We start from the raw sequence: 24137 nt of genomic DNA on the forward strand, positions 1-24137 counted from the left end.
ATATTAAGTCATAATTATAAGCCACTTTGATGCCATAATTAAGATGATTTTCTCATATGGCAGAAATGGGCTTTTATAGACATGAGCGCAGGATGAGTCATCAATATTCTGCTCAATTTACCCAAAAGGGAAATATGCTTTTTAATAAGCAAATCTGCTCAAAAATTAGAACTGTTAAACATTTGTAGTCACACACTGTCATGCAGATGAGCTCCATTCTGGGTTTGTGGGTTACGCTGTCCATTCAACATCCAAAATGAACCAGTTATGTCTCACCTATTAGTGAGCGTCACTGTGTGTGTGTCAGTGCATGTTACAGCTCCATTAAACACACTCACCGTTTCTGCTGTGAGCGAGTGTGAGGTGGGAAGAGTGCGAATCACAGCCCGCGGATCTCACACCTTCAAGACGCCAAGGAATGCAATCTCCTGAGTCTGTCATCCGCTAAAAGGGACTGGAGTTAACAAAAGCATCATCTGAAATGAATAGTCAAGATTATTGCAAAAAGTCAACTTTATGAAATAGGCTGCCCCCCCCCCCCCCCCCCCAAAAAAAACAATTTGATCATTATTTACTGAGTTCATGCATGCATGCTTTCTGTGATGGAGAATATGTGAGTTATCTTCATGCATGCATGACAAAAAGTAAAAAACAAATATGACAAAAAGTCAACTTTATGAATTATAGGCTGCCCCCGAAAAAAGAGAATTTGATCATTATTTACTGAGTTCATGCATGCATGCTTTCTGTGATGGAGAATAGGTGTGTTATCTTCATGCATGCATGACAAAAAGTTAAAGATTATGACAAAAAAATCAATTTTATGACATAGTCTGCCAAAAAAATAGACAATTTTATTATTATTTATTGAGTTCAAGCATGCATGCTTTCTGTGATGGAGAATATGTGAGTTATCTTCATGCATGCATGACAAAAAGTAAAAAAAAAATATGACAAAAAGTCAACTTTATGAATTATAGGCTGCCCCCCAAAAAAGACAATTTGATCATTATTTATTTAGTTCATGCATGCATGCTTTCTGTGATGGAGAATATGTGAGTTATCTTCATGCATGCATGACAAAAAGTTAAAGATTATGACAAAAAGTCAACTTTATGACATAGTCTGCCAAAAATAGACAATTGTATTATTATTTATTGAGTTCATGCATGCATGCTTTCTGTGATGGAGAATATGTGAGTTATCTTCATGCATGCATGACAAAAAGTAAAAAAAAAAAATATGACAAAAAGTCAACTTTTTGAATTATAGGCTGCCCCCCAAAAAAGAGAATTTGATCATTATTTACTGAGTTCATGCATGCATGCTTTCTGTGATGGAGAATAGGTGTGTTATCTTCATGCATGCATGACAAAAAGTTAAAGATTATGACAAAAAATTCAATTTTATGACATAGTCTGCCAAAAAAATAGACCATTTTTTTATTATTTATTGAGTTCAAGCATGCATGCTTTCTGTGATGGAGAATAGGTGTGTTATCTTCATGCATGCATGACAAAAAGTTAAAGATTATGACAAAAAGTCAACTTTATGACATAGTCTGCCCAAAAAATAGACAATTTGATCATTATTTATTTAGTTCATGCATGCATGCTTTCTGTGATGGAGAATAGGTGTGTTATCTTCATGCATGCATGACAAAAAGTTAAAGATTATGACAAAAAAATCAATTTTATGACATAGTCTGCCAAAAAAAATAGACAATTTTATTATTATTTATTGAGTTCATGCATGCATGCTTTCTGTGATGGAGAACATGTGAGTTATCTTCATGCATGCATGACAAAAAGTCAACTTTATGACAAAGTCAGCCAAAAAAGACAATTTTATCATTATTTATTTAGTTCATGCATTTTTTTATAATCAGTATACTAGGATGTTAAGCATTAAGTTAAATGAAGTAACAGCTGCTGCATTGCATTGCATTTGCTTTACTGAAGCTCTTTCTTTGTCCACAAACATGCAAAACAAGCTATTTGTGAAAGAAACCTGCCGCAATAAAATAATAACCAATAAAATAAATATTACTGAGTGCAACAGCTGGGGAACAACAACTTCCTAAGCGTGAGTCATTTCACAAAGTCATTAAGAATCCACTTGACGCCGATGATTCACAGAAAGCACTTTTGATAACGACCAGGCTCTTTTCCCACAGCAGATAAAGATTCCTTCTTACCGTAAGCACTATTGTGTTTATCATTTCTCAATTCTCTCAGTGAGCTGTGATGCAATGAATAACGTGAGATATTAGAAAATACTTCTTTTATGAGTCAGTCTGTTTGTGTTGTAGTTCAAGCCATTTTAAGGCATTTTAAACATGCAAATGCTTTCAAATATCTTTGGCCAAAATTTAAGTGTATTTTTCAAGGAGAATGCAATCCCAAAATGCATTGCATAACAAAAGATCTACCAACAAATGTTGTTTAAATATTCCACTAGAGGGCGAATGAAGCACATGCAATAAATTAAGAAGTGCATTCTGGTGATTTGCATTGTATTAAACTGACTTAATGCATCAAATACAAATGAAAACACAATAGGTTTTAGTAGAGTATAATATTTTGGGGTGATCATCCAAATCCCATTGTGATTCTGTGAAGGCAAACTGCAGTCCTCCACTGGAAAGGTCATTGCTTTTTTATCAACTAGAAGAAAAAGAAGAAGTTTCATATTCTTCATAATTGCTTTGTGAAGGTGGAAACCCACCGTAAAGGTGAAGGGTGTTATTTCCACATCATTTATTTGAGAACGAGTCATGACTGTCAGAACCCTACAAAAAAGAAAGAAAGAAAGAAAGAAAGAAAGAAAGAAAGAAAGAAAGAAAGAAAGAAAGAAAGAAAGAAAGAAAGAAACTGTTAAAATGGTTTGTTGCTTTCGAAAACATTAATTTCATTAGATTACACATGCTAAATAAGATTTGCACAGAAAATAGTTTTACTTCTACAGCATTTCTACATTTTTTGTGATTTTTAGAGTGATAATTATTAGATAGAAACGTAATATTACAGGATTCGTACAGATACTGTATAATTAAATTCCAGGACTTTCAAGCACTAGTTTTTTTTTTTTTTTCAAGGATTTGCAAAGATCTCACTTATTAAACAAAATGCCAAAAACAAAGCAATGCACATGCAAAGTATGCAATAATGTCAACTTAAAAACAAAAATAGAAAGAGAAATAGTGCATATAACATTAAAAATGGACATATTCTGGCAGCGACAGGTGTGATACCCTTTTAAAATATAGATTATATAATATACATTTTTTAAAATGTTCATCTAAACTCATTTTGTAAGTGACTTTAGAATGTTTTAAAGATGTTTTCTTTGGATTTTTGACTACTCAAAAGAGAATGGTTAGACATTGTTACTATTTAAACTATGGTAACCACAAATTAACATTATTTTCCTACGCTAACCCTAGTTTAACCATGGTATTTGTAGTAAAACTGTGGAAATACAAAAAACATGGTTAGGCTTCTGCACTTTTACTATAGTAAAACCATAGTTAATTTTTCTAAGGGATTTGTATTTGTGCATACGTTCATTCTGTTTTCTTTGTTTTGTTTTTATAACTATACCTAACATAACTATTTTATGTTTTCTACTGTTTAATTTAAAAAAATCGGAAAACAGATTTGCGAACACGCTATGAAGTCTCGAGAATCAAAAGAATCGTGATCCGCGTCCCGATATGAATCAAATGAGTCGCGATACGCGAACCGAAACAGTGAATCATTTTGCGACGCAATGGTTTAACTGATTCGGAGTCACCATACATGCTTTTAAAATAATTACAAGGTATGTCGAAATTCTAAAATAAATGGCTCTTTTAATTTTATCTTTTTTTGCTAGTGAATCGCTTGAAATGAATCACGAGTTTGATTCAATCGGAGCGGTTCCAGCGTAAGTGACTCAATTGATTCGGTTCATCTGTTCCTCTTTTCGCGTCTTTAGCCATGTTTACACAACTCTGTCAGTACTACTACTGACTTAGCTCGCTAGTTTTATGACATTAACTGACATAAGCGAAAAGATATGATGTTTTTTGAATTGTTGAATTTTGTGTGGAAAAAATATTTTCACTTCTTTTATAGAAAGCCTACAATATTTTTCAACAATTCAAGCTCTTTTTCAAGTACCTCTTCAGGAGTTCTGGTATTTTCCAGGTATTACATTTAAAAAAGTCAAATTCAAGCACCTTGTATATTATGAACCAACCCTGATATTATGAAAAATATTCGAAATTATCACATAAAAAGTAAAAAATGATGATAATTATGACATAAAAATGTGAAATTATGATAAAAAGTTAAAATTATGACATGAAAAATAGAAATTATTACATAAAAAGTGAACAAAAAAGTCATAAATATGACAGTCAAAATTATGAGCCTTCAATATTTTTGCTCCACTGACACAGAAACCATTCAAGAGCAAATGTGACCCAGTTATGTTTCATATACTTCATAATTGCTTTGTGATGCTGAAAACTCACCTTAAAGGTGAAGTGTGTCACGTCCGCACCATTTAAGACAGAGTTGTGACTGTCTCTACATTTTACACAGAACCCTATTAAAAAAAAAAGTTAAAATGATCACTTGTAAATGCTTATATGGTAGAATACGCAATGACTTTTAAGTAAAACATGCACTTTTTTCTGCCAGATGGTGTATTGACTGACCCATGCTAACCAGCCAAACCTTGACCCTCTGAGTGAATCTCATGAATGAGAATGACAAAAACACCTGCATTATGCATTATGGTAATATGAAAAAAAAAAAAAAAAAAAACAATGTCACATTGAAAAGACTCAGAGTCTCATACTTTAGATAGAAAGTCAAAATAATGAAATAAAAAATACTAAGATTTATGACCCAAAAAAGTTAAAATTATGACGTTGTTGGAATTATAACATTAAGATTCTAAATTATGATGTGAAAATTTTTAATTATGACATATAACGTCAACAATTGTGACAAAAAAAGCTAAAATTATGACATAAAATCATAAGAAAAAGTTAAAAGAAAAAAATATGACATACAGTATGTCGGAATCATGACTAAGTAATAGTTTTGACATAAAAAATTGAAATATGACATAAAAGGTCAAATTTATGGCATGAAAATTAAGATATTAAATTTCAGAATTATAAGATAAAAAGTCATAACTATGACATAAGAAGTCAAATTTATGACAGGAAAAGTTTAAATGATAAAATAAAAAGCCCAAATTAAGACATTAAAAGTTAAATTAAAAAAATATATATTTTAAATTATAAAAAATTATAATACAAAAAGGCAAAATTAAAAGTTGAAATTATAACATGAAGAGTCAAAATGATGATATGAAGTTGAAACGATGACATAAAAAGCCAAAATTAAGACAAAAAGTCAGAATTATAACATAAAAAGTCACAACTATGACATAAAAAAATTATTTATAAGATAAAATGATGAAATTATGACATAAATGTCAGAATTATAACATAAAAAGTCATAACTATGACATAAGAAGTCATATTTCTGACATGAAACGTTGAAATTATGACATGAAATGTCAAAATTAAGACATAAATGTCAGAATTATAACATAAAAGGTTATAACTATGACATAAAAAGCTAAATTTATGAGATGAAATGTCATAAAAAGTCAGAATTATAACATAAAAAGTCATAACTATGACATAAGAAGTCACATTTATGACAGGAAAAGTTTAAATGATAAAATAAAAAGCCCAAATTAAGACATTAAAAGTTAAACTATAAAAAAAATATTTTAAATTATAAAAAATTATAATACAAAAAGGCAAAATTAAAAGTTGAAATTATAACATGAAGAGTCAAAATGATAATATGAAGTTGAAACGATGACATAAAAAGACAAAATTAAGACAAAAAAAACATAAAAATCACAACTATGACATAAAAAAATTAATTTATAAGATAAAACGTTGAAATTATGACATAAATGTCAGAATTATAACATAAAAAGTCATAACTATGACATAAGAAGTCATATTTCTGACATGAAATGTTGAAATTATGACATGAAATGTAAAAATTAAGACATAAATGTCAGAATTATAACATAAAAGGTTATAACTATGACATAAAAAGCTAAATTTATGAGATGAAATGTCATAAAAAGTCAGAATTATAACATAAAAAGTCATAACTATGACATAAGAAGTCACATTTATGACAGGAAAAGTTGAAATGACATGAAAGTCAAAATTATGATATGAAAAGTCAAATTTATGACATAAAAAGTTGACATGATGACATAAAAAGCCCAAATTAAGACAAAAAGTCAAATTATAAAAAATTATTTAAAATGATAAAAAATTATAATAAAAAAAGGCAAAATTAAAAGTTGAAATTATAACATGAAGAGTCAAAATGATAATATGAAGTTGAAACGATGACATAAAAAGACAAAATTAAGACAAAAAAAACATAAAAATCACAACTATGACATAAAAAAATTAATTTATAAGATAAAACGTTGAAATTATGACATAAATGTCAGAATTATAACATAAAAAGTCATAACTATGACATAAGAAGTCATATTTATGACATGAAAAGTTGAAATTATGACATGAAATGTCGAAATTAAGACATAAATGTCAGAATTATAACATAAAAATTCATAATTATAACATACATAGTCAAATTTATGAAATGAAAAGTCTACATTATGATATGAACAGTCAAATTTATGACATAAAAAGTTGAAATGATGACATAAAAAGCCAAAATTAAGACATAAATCTCAGAATTATAACATAAAAAGTCATATATATATGACATAAAAAGTTAAATTTATGAGATGAAATGTTGAAATGATGACAAAAAGCCAAAATTAAGACATAAAAAGTCATAAGTATAACATAAAACGTTAAATTTATGACATAAAAGTGTCACGTCCCAGGGCGTAATTATTTCTTATTTATTTTGTCCTTAAAGTTGTGTAGTTTTATTGCAACTGATACCATTTGTTTTGGGTAGTACTTGGTGTTTTGTTTCTCTCTCTCTCTCTCTCCCTCTCTTCTCCCTCTACCTACTAGCAGAGCTTAATGAAGATCAGCTGGTCCTAATTGCCATCAGCTACTGGCTTGCTCTGATTGGCTGCTGAAAGGAGAGCTGGTGGATAAAGCTGGAAGTTTTGAGTGGAGAAGCCCCTTCTTTTTTTTCTAAGCCTTCAATGTCTACTGAGGCTGTTCTCTCCTGTCCCAGACAATTTGCATGTGCTGTTGTGCTAATGCTAGTTGTTTTGACATAGTTGTTAGCGTACAACTTGGACAGAAGTTATTTGGTTTAGTCCAAGCGTTTTGTTTAAAAGTTAACCCCCTAGCAATTGTGAAACTGAGGAGCAGTAGGGAGGTGGATGCCATTTTCTTTTTGTCCATGTTTTCTCCTGTTTTTGGTTAGAAAGTGAGTAAGGTAAGACTTTTGTTGTTTATTTCAAATTTTGTTTTGTAAAGCTTAGAAAGTACTTATCCCTTAAGTTAGAACTCTTATGTTTGTTGTTTTGGCCTGGTCCCCTCCTGAAGCTATTTTTGCTCCCCCTCTTTGTACCTTTTTTTTTTTTTTCATTTGTCCAAATAAAACAAATATTGAGTGTTAACAAATACTGTGTGATTCTTGTAGAGCGCTGGAACAGGAGAAAAGTTCTTGCTGACCCATTAAAAGTTCTTTTGAGCTTTCACCTTTTTTTTTTTTTTTTTTTAAGTTACTACCTCCCTGACCCTAGATAGGGGAGGTATGTAACAAAAGTCAGAATAATAACAAAAAAGCCACAACTATGACATAAACAGTTAAATTTATGAGATGAAACATTGAAATGATGACATAAAAAGTCAGAATGAAACATAAAAAGACGTAACTATGACATGAAAAGTTAAATTTATGGCATGAAAAGTTGAAATGATGACAAAAAAGCCAAAATTAAGACATAAAAAGTCAGAATTATAACATAAAAAGACAACTATGACATAAGAAGTCACATTTATAACATGACAAGTTGAAGTGACATAAAAAGTCAAAATTCTAACATAAAAAAAAATCATAACTATAATAAAAAGTTCAAGTTGACATAAAAAGACAACAATGAAACAAAGTATGTTAAAGTCAGCATTTACTAATGCATTAAAAATGAACAAAGACTGATACGTACTACAGCAAATGCATTGCTGATTCTTAATGCATTGACTGTGTTTTTTATTTTCGTTAGATTTGGGGCTGAAATACGACATGGAACTGTTGAGACTATGTCAGATTCTCATTATTTTCGACAGCAGCAAGACAGAAATGACACACTTTACATTCAAAATGCACAGTGCAACAGCACACACTAGTGCACAATACTGGAACTGTAATGTATTCCCAGAATTCAACACTCATGCCACATTACCGCATTGCTCCTCAGGACACTGATGCAGAGTGAGTAACGTCACCAGAACAAAGGCTGGCAGTGACGGGGTTAGTCAGTGGTTTGATGCGGGTCGGTTCTCAGGTGTGTCAGTGAGGGGAAGTGCTGCTGTCTTTCTCTGTTTGTGTGTGTCATCCACTGGTGGCCTTATAAATCACAGGACAGTTAAAACCACTGCAACACACTCACTCATACCAACTACCCACACAAACACAGCCCAAAAAACCACACCACTCACATAAAACCATCAATTATTCATCTCTTTTTTTGAAGAGTCAAAACTGAGTGATTTAATTACGCATATGCTGTTTCTTCGTGGGATGTGAGATGTTTTCAAACCAGGGTTATTGTTAACTAGGACTGAACTAAAATAATGAAAAATGTTTGATGCTTGAAATACAATAAGATTTAAGTGAAAATAAAATAATATAAAAATAATAAAATAAGTATAAACATAAAATCTAGATAAATAAAGCAAAAAAATAAAAAAAATAAAATAAAAAAAAATAGTTTTTTATGACATAAAAGTCAGAATAATATCAAAAAAAGACAACTATGACATGAAAAGTTAAATTTATGGCATTAAAAGTTGAAATGATGACATAAAAAAGTTATCAGAAGTTACATTTATGAGATAAAATGTTGAAATGATTACAAAAAGCCAAAATTAAGACATAAAATGTCAGAATTATAACATAGTCATAACTATGACATAAAAAGTTACATTTATGAGATGAAACATTGAAATGATGACATAAAAAGTCAGAATGAAACATAAAAAGACGTAACTATGACATGAAAAGTTAAATTTATGGCATGAAAAGTTGAAATGATGACAAAAAAGCCAAAATTAAGACATAAAATGTCAGAATTATAGCATAAAACGTTAAATTTATGACATAAAAGTCAGAATAATATCAAAAAAAGACGTAACTATGACATGAAAAGTTAAATTTATGGCATGAAAAGTTGAAATGATGACAAAAAAGCCAAAATTAAGACATAAAATGTCAGAATTATAACATAAAACGTTAAATTTATGACATAAAAGTTTATGACATAAAAATAGCTTAAGCTGAAACTGAAATAAAAAAATAATAAAACTATAGGCCTAAAGACAATGAAATTAATTAATGAAAATGTTAAAACAACAAAATTACTAAAATTTATAAATATTAATACAACCAATAGTATCTCAATTTTACTAAAATAACACTGGTTTCAACTGATTTAAGGAAAAAACCTTCAGGAAACTATTTAGAATTTAAACAAGGAAAGCTAAGTTATAAACTTTGGCTTGACAAAGCCTGACAAAGTGATGTTTAAAACACATTAAAGTATTAAGACAGACAGATAAATAAATACATTGTAATTGTGTGTGTATTATTAATTATATTTAATAAAAATAACATTTGTTGAATTCACTCAAAATTAACTTATAATCCTTAATTTAGCCACACAAATGTAATGTATTTAATTTAAATTAGATCCCATTTCATTAGATCATCACACAGTTAATGTATTATAATAAGTGTAAATAAACTTTATTAGGTTGTCAAACTAAATCTTATTATGTTGCACCAACTTGATTGAACTCATTTACTAAGGTTTGTTATATTTAACTCATTTACTATTATTTAATTCACTGTCTTAAGTTGGTCCAATTTAGATTTTATAAGGTTTTATTACATTTCTTACATTGGTCTAAATTAAATGAAGAAGCATATAACTTTGTTTTACTTAAAATAAAATTAATTAAAATAAAATGTCACTAGAAATTAAATGAGACAAAAAGTATAAACATAAAATATAAATAAACTCCAAAAACAAAACTTAAACTATATTTAATTTTATTAAACTTTTAGTTTGATACTCCAAATAAAATAAGATTTAAGTAAAAATAAAATTATAAAAAATAAAATAAAATAAAAAATTCTCATTTTTATTTATGTTAACCTGATGTACTAAAAAGAAAAAACACAAATAAAATAAAACTTTAAAACAAAAAAATTAAACAAATTTAAAAAAAATTTTTAATTAAATTAAATTAAAAAACTTTTAAATTAAATCTAAACTAAATCTAATTATATTGCACTAACTTAAAGCTGGAGATACTACTAGATTTTAATTGATTTACTTTTATTTAATTCATTGTCTTAGGTTGGTCCAATTTAGAATTTATTAGGTTTTTTTTTAACATTTCTTACATTGGTCTAATTTAAATGAATAACTATATAACTTTGTTATACTTAAAATAAAATTAATTAAAATAAAATGTCACTAAAAATTATAAAAATAAATAAAACTTATATAGACAAATAAAAAATAGTAAAACCTATATAAATCCTAAAATTGACAAAAAAATTACTAATTAAAAATTAAATATTACAAAAAAAACTAAAAACTGTTCTCAACCATTTTTTTACAGAAAAAAAACATTTCTCATTTTTACTTCGTTCAACCTAATGTACTAAAATAACTAAAGAAATATTAATAAAATAAATAATAATAATAATTATTATTATTAATATTATTAAATTTTATGTTTTTACTTATTTTTATTATTTTAGGTAAAATTTTATTTTATTTTCAAGTGTCAAACTTTTTTTATTATTTTAGTTTTGTCCTAGGTAGCAATAATAACCCTAGTTGAGAACTAGTGTCCTAGTATTTAAAACTTATATAGACAAATTAAAAATAATAAAAATGTAAAAAAATAAATAAATAAATATATATATATATATATATATATATATATATATATATATATATATATATATAAAATAAAACTTGCAAAGAAATTACAAATTAAAAATTAAACATTAAAAAAAATAAAATAAAAACTGTTTTCAACTTCTTTTTTTACAGAAAAATTCAATTTAATTAGAATTTGAACAAGAAAATCAGAGAAATGTCCAGAAAAAATATAAATGTTGGTTTGACAAAGCATGACAAAATGAAAACCTTGAAGTTCGATTTTTTTGTGTGTATATTTTATGATTTTTAATAAAATAACATTTGTTGAATTCACCAAAAAAAAAAAAATAATTAAGTGAATTTTTACCACAATTGAATTTATTTAATTTAAATATTTTTCATTGGATTTATCAAATTAATGTATTATATAAGTGTAAATTAACTTTTTTAGGTTGTCAAACTAAATCTCTTAATTGAACTAATTCCCTAAGGTTAATATATTTAATTAATTTTATTTTGCTGGTGTTACTCAATTTAATTAATTTACTATTATTTAATTCAATGTCTTACGTTGGTCCAACTTAAATAGCTTTATAAATTTAGAAGGTTTAATTAAATGTCTTACATTGTTCTAATTTAAATGAATAACTAATGGAACTATGATATTTTTTAGAAATAATACTGTATAATATGAAGAAGAAGTTGCGCAAGAGAACTCAAATGCAAAACACGCCAACATACAAAACTGATTTACAAACACATGTACTTGTATTTCTAAACATGTTTCATCATTTGCTTCCATCATTGTTTGTCCCTGCTGTCTGTGACCAATTATAACGGATATGACACTCTTTCAATAGAAATATTAGACTAACAACTAATAAATAATACTTTTTTTTTTTCACTGAACAGACTGCAGTGCATTTTTGTCCGTCTTTGCCATTTGGTTGATTTTTTAAACAAAGGCCAAAATGCATCACGTCAGTCTCGTTTCCTCAACATCCAGGCACGAACCTCAATGTTTATCGTGTCGCTGTGATAATGTCCTGCCAACACTGATGTCTTAAGAGTCTGAATGCATTCAAACTCAATAGCTCGCAGTTATTGTGCAATCAGTCAGTCGGTTGAGCAAGAGTCCAGAAAATGTTCAGACGTGAAGACAATAAATTGACTGAAAAATATAACGGCATGAAAGGGTGTGTCTGCGGTTTCTTCATCTCGACTTGTCATTTTAATTAGGATGGATTGACAAAGTCAACAAACAGCTATTGGAGACACTTGAATTGGTTATTTTTTCATAATATCCCTTAATGCTGTACAGCTCTTAAAGTACTTTAGATACAAAACACTTTTATGACCTTCAAAATCAATTTCAAGAAATTAAAAAAATAAAGTCTAAATGTTTCAAGAATAAATTCAAAATTTCAAGAATAAAGTCTAAATGTCCTGAGAATAAAATAAAAATGTAGAGAATAAAGTCAAAATGTTTCGAGAATAAAGTTGAAATGTTTTGAGAATAAAGTTAAAATATTACAAGAATAAAGTCTAAATATTATGAGAATAAAATAGAACTGTTTCGAGAATAAAGTTGAAATGTTTTGAGAATAAAGTTAAAATATTACAAGAATAATATCGAAATTATGAGAATAATGTTGAAATGTTTTAAGAATAAAGTCTAAATATTATGAGAATAAAATAGAACTGTTTCGAGAATAAAGTTGAAATCTTTTGAGAATAAAGTCAAAATGTTTTGAGAATAAAGTCAAAATGTTTTGAGAATAAAGTCAAACTGTTTTGAGAATAAAGTCGAAATATTTAGAGAATAAAGTCGAAATATTTAGAGAATACAGTTGAAATATTTAGAGAATAAAGTCGAAATGTTTTGAGAATAAAGTGGAAATGTTTCGAGAATAAAGTTTGAAGTAGAAATGTTTAGTAGAAACGTTTATTTGAAGTAGATATTTTTAGAAAATAAAGTCAAAATTTCAAGAATAAAGCCGAAATTACGATAATAAAGTTGAAATGTTTCAAGAATAAATTTGAAATGTTTCAAGAATAAAGTCTCAAATTTTCAAGAATAAAGTCTAAATATTATGAGAATAAAATAGAACTGTTTCGAGAATAAAGTTGAAATGTTTTGAGAATAAATTTGAAATCTTTTGAGAATAAAGTAGAACTGTTTCAAGAATAAAGTCTAAATGTTTCAAGAATAAAGTCTAAATGTTTCAAGAATAAAGTCTAAATGTTTCAAGAATAAAGTCTAAATGTTTCAAGAATAAAGTCTAAATGTTTCAAGAATAAAGTCTAAATGTTTCAAGAATAAAGTCTAAATGTTTTGAGAATAAAGTCGAAATTGCGAGAATAAATTTAAAATAAGGTTGAAATTATAAGAATTAAGTAGAGCTGTTTTGAGAATAAAGTCAAAATGTTTTGAGAATAAAGTCGAACTGTTTTGAGAATAAAGTCGAAATATTTAGAGAATAAAGTCGAAATGTTTTGAGAATAAAGTCGAAATGTTTTGAGAATAAAGTCGAATAATTTAGAGAATAAAGTCTAAATATTTAGAGAATACAGTTGAAATATTTAGAGAATAAAGTCAAATTGTTTTGAGAATGAAGTCGAAATATTTAGAGAATAAAGTCTATATATTTAGAGAATAAAGTCGAAATGTTTTGAGAATAAAGTCAAACTGTTTTGAGAATAAAGTCGAAATAATTAGAGAATAAAGTCGAAATATTTAGAGAATACAGTTGAAATATTTAGAGAATAAAGTCGAAATGTTTTGAGAATAAAGTCAAACTTTTTTGAGAATAAAGTCGAAATATTTAGAGAATAAAGTCAAATTGTTTTGAGAATGAAGTCGAAATATTTAGAGAATAAAGTCTAAATATTTAGAGAATAAAATAGAAATGTTTTGAGAATAAAGTGGAAATGTTTCGAGAATAAAGTTTGAAGTAGAAATGTTTAGTAGAAACGTTTATTTGAAGTAGATATGTTTAGAAAATAAAGTCAAAATTTCGAGAATAAAGCCGAAATTACGATAATAAAGTTGAAATGTTTCAAGAATAAATTTGAAATGTTTCAAGAATAAAGTCTCAAATTTTCAAGAATAAAGTCTAAATATTATGAGAATAAAATAGAACTGTTTGGAGAATAAAGTTGAAATGTTTTGAGAATAAATTTGAAATCTTTTGAGAATAAAGTAGAACTGTTTCAAGAATAAAGTCTAAATGTTTCAAGAATAAAGTCTAAATGTTTCAAGAATAAAGTCTAAATGTTTCAAGAATAAAGTCTAAATGTTTCAAGAATAAAGTCTAAATGTTTCAAGAATAAAGTCTAAATGTTTCAAGAATAAAGTCTAAATGTTTTGAGAATAAAGTCGAAATTGCGAGAATAAATTTAAAATAAGGTTGAAATTATAAGAATTAAGTAGAGCTGTTTTGAGAATAAAGTCAAAATGTTTTGAGAATAAAGTCGAACTGTTTTGAGAATAAAGTCGAAATATTTAGAGAATAAAGTTGAAATGTTTTGAGAATAAAGTCGAACTTTTTTGAGAATAAAGTCGAAATATTTAGAGAATAAAGTCGAAATGTTTTGAGAATAAAGTCGAATAATTTAGAGAATACAGTTGAAATATTTAGAGAATACAGTTGAAATATTTAGAGAATAAAGTCAAATTGTTTTGAGAATGAAGTCGAAATATTTAGAGAATAAAGTCTAAATATTTAGAGAATAAAGTCGAAATGTTTTGAGAATAAAGTCAAACTGTTTTGAGAATAAAGTCGAAATAATTAGAGAATAAAGTCGAAATATTTAGAGAATACAGTTGAAATATTTAGAGAATAAAGTCGAAATGTTTTGAGAATAAAGTCAAACTTTTTTGAGAATAAAGTCGAATAATTTAGAGAATAAAGTCTAAATATTTAGAGAATACAGTTGAAATATTTAGAGAATAAAGTCAAATTGTTTTGAGAATGAAGTCGAAATATTTAGAGAATAAAGTCTAAATATTTAGAGAATAAAGTCTAAATATTTAGAGAATAAAGTCTAAATATTTAGAGAATAAAGTCGAAATGTTTTGAGAATAAAGTCAAACTGTTTTGAGAATAAAGTCGAAATAATTAGAGAATAAAGTCGAAATATTTAGAGAATACAGTTGAAATATTTAGAGAATAAAGTCGAAATGTTTTGAGAATAAAGTCGAACTGTTTTGAGAATAAAGTCGAAATATTTAGAGAATACAGTCGAAATGTTACGAGAATAAAGTCGAAATGTTACGAGAATAAAGTCGAAATGTTACGAGAATAAAGTCGAAATGTTACGAGAATGAAGTCGAAATGTTACGAGAATAAAGTCGAAATGTTACGAGAATAAAGTCGAAATGTTACGAGAATAAAGTCGAAATGTTACGAGAATAAAGTCGAAATGTTACGAGAATAAAGTCGAAATGTTACGAGAATAAAGTCGAAATGTTACGAGAATAAAGTCGAAATGTTACGAGAATAAAGTCGAAATGTTACGAGAATAAAGTCGAAATGTTACGAGAATAAAGTCGAAATGTTACGAGAATAAAGTCGAAATGTTACGAGAATAAAGTCGAAATGTTACGAGAATAAAGTCGAAATGTTACGAGAATAAAGTCGAAATGTTACGAGAATGAAGTCGAAATGTTTTGAGAATAAAGTTGAAATTGCGAGAATATTCTCATAATTTTGACTTTATTATCGATGAAACACTAAATGGCTGTTGTCCCATAAGCGCCACCTATTGTCAAAGAGTGAATCTGCATTCTCATTCAGCCCATCTGCTGTATTTCTTTCATGCAGATATGATTTATGTAGCATAACTTCACTAAACTAAATTAAAGTCAGACCATTCTGCTTTTGCTTTCAGATTTTTAAAAACAAGGGTTTGAAGGCACATGTACCTCAGATTGTCTGTCTGAATATTACCGACTACCCAGCGCTGCTTCTACCTCCATTGGTATCCAAGCATTACTATTAAACATAAAAGACTTTCAATTATGAACATGGATGTTTCTTATACATCCATCCATTATTACTGTATGGAGACCTTCTGACATGCTCTCGGTTACACCCTTATTTGTTTACGTTCACAGACCTTAAAAGAGGTCTTTGGAGATCCTTTTTCCTGTGCTAAAATGAGATAATAACCCCATGTCGGGAAGCTCGGGGGGTATCATGTAAACTCTGGAATAATATGTTGCAAATCTAACGCAAGGTCTTGTCTGTTTGGGGCGGTTTGATGGCTTTTATTATGCTATGGAGTTTTTAAACTCTGTTTTCTTCTCCTTTGTCTTCCCCAGCAGTCACATCCATCCTATTTCCCCATTGAGAGGACTGATCTGAGCCTTTATGAAGTCATGCAGTGTTATGGTTTTCAAATTAAGATGGATTGTTCTATTCTGAAAGGGAAACATATAGCTATACTCAATGCACAACCCTTGGGGACTGATTGCTGTCATGCTGTGAATATAAATTAAGCAGCGTTTGGATGTGGAAGTGAAAAACTGTGACCAAAGCTTATATTTTCTTCATGATATCCAACTGAATTCTCTGTGGAGACCATTGTATTGTTGTGGGGAATAAGCAAAGGAGTCAACGTTACTCTGTTAGCAAGTCGCAGGCTGGAAACAATTCAGAAGAATTGGCTTCCTTTCCATTCACAAGTTGGAAGTTCAATTGGAATGACAGGAAGAAGAATTGCTTAAGCAATTCAACAGTTAAACAACATGCCAATGAGGCATGTTTTTGATTTATATTTACATGTGAGGAATACAAGTTAAATGGCCATTTTAATATAACATAGCTTGAACTACATTTTTTTTCTCAATCAGGTTTGAATTTGGCTCTTCAAAGTAAAATGTTTAGTATTAAGTAAAGATCATGTTCTGTGAAGATATTTTGTACACTTTCTACCATAAATATATCAAAACATAGTTTTTGATTAGTAATATGCAATGCTAAGAACTTCATTTGGACAACTTTAACTTTAACTTTAGCCGATTCTCTCAATATTTTGATCTTGTTGCACCCTCAGATTGTATTTCTGCCAAATATTGTCCTACGCTAACAAACCATACATCAATGGAAAGCTTGTTTATTTAGCTTTCATATATATATAAATCTCGGTTAAAACAAAATTACCTTTATGACTGGTTTTGTGGTCCAGAGTGACATATATACACTGCCGCTCAAAGGTTTGGGATCAGTAAGATTTTTAATGGTTTTTAAAGACCGTTCTTATGCTCATCAAGGCTGCATTTATTTGATTAAAAATACAGAAAAAACTGTAATCTTCTGAAATATTATTTCAATTTAAAATAATTGTTTTTGATGTGAATATATTTGAAAATGTAATTTATTCCTGAGATACAAAGCTACATTTTCAGCATCATTACTCCAGTCTTCAGTCTTAAGTGTCACATGATCCTTCAGAAATCATTCTAATATGCTGATTTAGTATCAATGTTGAAAACATTGAAAACACAGTTGTGCTGCTTAATATTTTTTTGGAACCTGTAATACTTTGTTTTCAAGATTCTTTAGATAAAAGGTTAAAAAGAACAGCATTTCAAATAGAAAGTAAACAATGTATAAAGTAAACAATACATACTACTGTTCAAAAGGTTAGAGTCAGTAAATTTGTATTCTTTCTTTTTTTTAAAGAAATTAATACTTTTATTTACCAATAAAAAGTGATAGCATAGATTTACATTGTTAGAAAAAATATATATTTTGAATAAATGCTGTTCTTTTTAACTTGTTATTCATCGAAGAATCCTGACATTACAAGTCTTACTGATCCCAAACTTTTGAGTGGTGGTGTATATATATATTCGATTTGATTTGATTTTCAAATACAAATTGCGCCAAGGTTTTAAGAAAAACATTTGGTTTTTTTTCCATGGGAAGATATTCTTAACTTCAGTTTTTCTTAAAAACAAACTGAGAGTCATTCATTTGAAAATCCAATCAAATCAAATCAAATCAAATCAAAAATATATTGCATTGTATTTTTACATAATTAATATTTGACAAAAAAACAAAAAAGTCAAGTGTGTGTGCAAACTTTTGACTGGTAGTGTATATATATATATATATATATATATATATATATATATATATTATTTAGTGTGGTTATTTTCACTTACGTCAGAAATGGCTTTCGGACGTAACCCTAGCAAAAGTAGACCGCTTTGGCTCTTAATTTAAAACCTTGCATCATTATGCATCATTAAATATATATTTAAATACCACACATATTTTACAAACATATTACTTCACTCAACATAGAGACTTATCGGTCAATAAATGGGAAAACAAAGCAGCTGGCGTTACTTATTTGAAAAAGTAACTTTACTAGTTACTTGCAAAAAAGTAATCTAATTACATAACTCGCGTTACTTGTAATGAGTTACCGCCATTACTGGTTGCATAAGACGAACTTCAATGGATTTCGCACCGATAATGTCCTATAGAGCTAATATTATTCTTTAAGATTCTCCTAAAAGTTATTACGTAATTAAAACATATAATTAAAACATCAAAACAAACCTTAAAAACTCTAAATACTGTCATTATGCATCATTGAATATACAGTATATTTAAATACCACACATATTTTACAAACATATTATTTCTCTCAACATAGAGACTTGTCAGTCAATAAATGAAAGTAGCTGCCATTACTTATTTGAAAAAGTAACTCAGATATTTTCTTTTGAATTAAAAAGTAATGCGCTACTTTACTAGTTACTTGAAAAAAAGTAATCTGATTACGTAACTCGCGCGAATATTGATTGCATGAGACGAACTTCGACAGATTTCGCCCTGATAATGTCCTATAATGTTTCCATTAACCAATGTTATGCAACTAAAACTTAATTTTTTCCTCTCACGATAAGTCATGGCAACGTATTTTTGTAGGATATTGGCTATATTTAATTGAATGTGACCTGTAAATGCAAAAAAAAAAAAAACGTTTTTATTGCTGTTTTGAGAAATATTCCTTTTTTGAATTGCCTGAAATACCACCTCGTGAGTGAAAAAACTTTTTTGCGATATATGGGAGTTTTTTGCGAAATTGACGCATTTCCGCAGCTACTAGCTGTGTTTCCATTACCTCTTAAATTGCGCAAATTGAAATTGCGAAGTGAAACGCGTAAATTGCGCAAATACTAAGATACATCACAAAGAAGTTTTTATGGTCGCATGAGGTGGTTTTTCAGGCAATTCGAAAAAGGAATATTTCGCAAAACAGCCATAGAAACATTTCTTTTCTCTCATTTACAGGTCACATTCAATATAATATAGCCAAAATCACTCAAAAATCCATTGCCATGACTTATCGCGAGAGTAAAAAATTACTTTTTAGTTGCACAACATCGGTTAATGGCAACACCGTCATTTCACAACATTTTTTAATCGACATTTATAAAATATCGCCACAGTTTTGCGCAAATCTGTAATGGAAACACGCCTATTTGTACAAAAACTCCCATATAGCCCATCGCAAACAAGTTTTTTACGCTCTCGTGGGGTGGTTTTTCAGGCAATTCGAAAAAAGGAATATTTCGCAAAACAGCAATAGAAACTTTTTTTTTCTCTCATTTACAGGTCACATTCAATATAATATAGCCAAAATCACTCAAAAATCCGTTGCCATGACTTATCGCGAGAGGAAAAAATTACTTTTTAGTTGCACAACATCGGTTAATGGCAACACCGTCATTTCACAACATTTTTTAATCGACATTTATAAAATATCGCCACAGTTTTGCGCAAATCTGTAATGGAAACACGCCTATTTGTACAAAAACTCCCATATAGCCCATCGCAAACAAGTTTTTTACGCTCTCGTGGGGTGGTTTTTCAGGCAATTCGAAAAAAGGAATATTTCGCAAAACAGCAATAGAAACTTTTTTCTTCTCTCATTTACAGGTCACATTCAATATAATATAGCCAAAATCACTCAAAAATCCGTTGCCATGACTTATCGCGAGAGGAAAAAATTACGTTTAAGTCGCATAATATCGGTTAATGGAAACGCAGTCATTGCGCAATGCTTTTTAATCGACATTTATAAAATATCTCCACAGTTTTGCGAAAATCTGTAATGGAAACAGGCCTATTTGTACAAAAACTCCCATATAGCCCATCGCAAACAAGTTTTTACGCTCCCGTGAGGTGGTTTTTCAGGCAATTCGAAAAAGGAATATTTCGCAAAACAGCAATAGAAACGTTTTTTTTTTCTTCTCTCACATTTACAGGTCACATTCAATATAATATAGCCAAAATCACTCAAAAATCCGTTGCCATGACTTATCGCGAGAGGAAAAAATTACGTTTAATTCGCATAATATCGGTTAATGGAAACGCAGTCATTGCGCAATGCTTTTTAATCGACATTTATAAAATATCGCCACAGTTTTGCGCAAATCTGTAATGGAAACACGCCTATTTGTACAAAAACTCCCATATAGCCCATCGCAAACAAGTTTTTACGCTCCCGTGAGGTGGTTTTTCAGGCAATTCGAAAAAGGAATATTTCGCAAAACAGCAATAGAAATGTTTTTTTTCTCTCATTTACAGGTCACATTCAATATAATATAGCCAAAATCACTCAAAAATCCGTTGCCATGACTTATCGCGAGAGGAAAAAATTACGTTTAAGTCGCATAATATCGGTTAATGGAAACGCAGTCATTGCGCAATGCTTTTTAATCTACATTTATAAAATATCTCCACAGTTTTGCGCAAATCTGTAATGGAAACACGCCTATTTGTACAAAACTCCCATATAGCCCATCGCAAACAAGTTTTTACTCTCTCATGAGGTGTTTTTTCAGGCAATTCGAAAAAGGAATATTTCGCAAAACAGCAATAGAAACGTTTCTTTTTCTTCTCTCATTTACAGGTCACATTCAATATAATATAGCCAAAATCACTCAAAAATCCGTTGCCATGACTTATCGCGAGAGGAAAAAATTACGTTTAAGTCGCATAATATCGGTTAATGGAAACGCAGTCATTGCGCAATGCTTTTTAATCGACATTTATAAAATATCTCCACAGTTTTGCGCAAATCTGTAATGGAAAACGCCTATTTGTACAAAAACTACCATATAGCCCATCGCAAACAAGTTTTTTACGCTCCCGTGAGGTGGTTTTTCAGGCAATTCGAAAAAGGAATATTTCGCAAAACATCAATAGAAACGTTTTTTTTTTCTTCTCTCATTTACAGGTCACATTCAATATAATATAGCCAAAATCACTCAAAAATCCGTTGCCATGACTTATCGCGAGAGGAAAAAATTACGTTTAAGTCGCATAATATCGGTTAATGGAAACGCAGTCATTGCGCAATGCTTTTTAATCGACATTTATAAAATATCTCCACAGTTTTGCGCAAATCTGTAATGGAAAACGCCTATTTGTACAAAAACTACCATATACCCCATCGCAAACAAGTTTTACGCTCCCGTGAGGTGGTTTTTCAGGCAATTCGAAAAAAGAATATTTCGCAAAACAGCAATAGAAACGTTTTTTTTTCTTCTCTCATTTACAGGTCACATTCAATATAATATAGCCAAAATCACTCAAAAATCCGTTGCCATGACTTATCGCGAGAGGAAGAAATTACGTTTAAGCCGCATAATATCGGTTAATGGAAACGCAGTCATTGCGCAATGCTTTTTAATCGACATTTGTAAAATATCTCCACAGTTTTGCGCAAATCTGTAATGGAAACAGGCCTATTTGTACAAAAACTCCCATATAGCCCATCGCAAACAAGTTTTTACGCTCCCGTGAGGTGGTTTTTCAGGCAATTCGAAAAAGGAATATTTCGCAAAACAGCAATAGAAATGTTTTTTTTCTCTCATTTACAGGTCACATTCAATATAATATAGCCAAAATCACTCAAAAATCCGTTGCCATGACTTATCGCGAGAGGAAAAAATTAAGTTTAAGTCGCATAATATCGGTTAATGGAAACGCAGTCATTGCGCAATGCTTTTTAATCTACATTTATAAAATATCTCCACAGTTTTGCGCAAATCTGTAATGGAAACATGCCTATTTGTACAAAAACTCCCATATAGCCCATCGCAAACAAGTTTTTACTCTCTCATGAGGTGTTTTTTCAGGCAATTCGAAAAAGGAATATTTCGCAAAACAGCAATAGAAACGTTTCTTTTTCTTCTCTCATTTACAGGTCACATTCAATATAATATAGCCAAAATCACTCAAAAATCCGTTGCCATGACTTATCGCGAGAGGAAAAAATTACGTTTAAGTCGCATAATATCGGTTAATGGAAACGCAGTCATTGCGCAATGCTTTTTAATCGACATTTATAAAATATCTCCACAGTTTTGCGCAAATCTGTAATGGAAAACGCCTATTTGTACAAAAACTACCATATAGCCCATCGCAAACAAGTTTTTTACGCTCCCGTGAGGTGGTTTTTCAGGCAATTCGAAAAAGGAATATTTCGCAAAACATCAATAGAAACGTTTTTTTTTTCTTCTCTCATTTACAGGTCACATTCAATATAATATAGCCAAAATCACTCAAAAATCCGTTGCCATGACTTATCGCGAGAGGAAAAAATTACGTTTAAGTCGCATAATATCGGTTAATGGAAACGCAGTCATTGCGCAATGCTTTTTAATCGACATTTATAAAATATCTCCACAGTTTTGCGCAAATCTGTAATGGAAACACGCCTATTTGTACAAAAACTCCCATATAGCCCATCGCAAACAAGTTTTTACGCTCCCGTGAGGTGGTTTTTCAGGCAATTCGAAAAAAGAATATTTCGCAAAACAGCAATAGAAACGTTTTTTTTTCTTCTCTCATTTACAGGTCACATTCAATATAATATAGCCAAAATCACTCAAAAATCCGTTGCCATGACTTATCGCGAGAGGAAGAAATTACGTTTAAGCCGCATAATATCGGTTAATGGAAACGCAGTCATTGCGCAATGCTTTTTAATCGACATTTGTAAAATATCTCCACAGTTTTGCGCAAATCTGTAATGGAAACAGGCCTATTTGTACAAAAACTCCCATATAGCCCATCGCAAACAAGTTTTACGCTCCCGTGAGGTGGTTTTTCAGGCAATTCGAAAAAAGGAATATTTCGCAAAACAGCAATAGAAACGTTTTTTTTTTTCTTCTCTCATTTACAGGTCACATTCAATATAATATAGCCAAAATCACTCAAAAATCCGTTGCCATGACTTATCGCGAGAGGAAAAAATTACGTTTAAGTCGCATAATATCGGTTAATGGAAACGCAGTCATTGCGCAATGCTTTTTAATCGACATTTATAAAATATCTCCACAGTTTTGCGCAAATCTGTAATGGAAACGCCTATTTGTACAAAAACTCCCATATAACCCATCGCAAACAAGTTTTTACGCTCCCGTGAGGTGGTTTTTCAGGCAATTCGAAAAAGGAATATTTCGCAAAACATCAATAGAAACGTTTTTTTTTTCTTCTCTCATTTACAGGTCACATTCAATATAATATAGCCAAAATCACTCAAAAATCCGTTGCCATGACTTATCGCGAGAGGAAAAAATTACGTTTAAGTCGCATAATATCGGTTAATGGAAACGCAGTCATTGCGCAATGCTTTTTAATCGACATTTATAAAATATCTCCACAGTTTTGCGCAAATCTGTAATGGAAAACGCCTATTTGTACAAAAACTACCATATACCCCATCGCAAACAAGTTTTACGCTCCCGTGAGGTGGTTTTTCAGGCAATTCGAAAAAAGAATATTTTGCAAAACAGCAATAGAAACGTTTTTTTTTCTTCTCTCATTTACAGGTCACATTCAATATAATATAGCCAAAATCACTCAAAAATCCGTTGCCATGACTTATCGCGAGAGGAAGAAATTACGTTTAAGCCGCATAATATCGGTTAATAGAAACGCAGTCAT

This window comes from Garra rufa, chromosome 8 (genome assembly GCF_049309525.1).
Source record: "Garra rufa chromosome 8, GarRuf1.0, whole genome shotgun sequence".
Taxonomy (NCBI): Eukaryota; Metazoa; Chordata; class Actinopteri; order Cypriniformes; family Cyprinidae; genus Garra; species Garra rufa.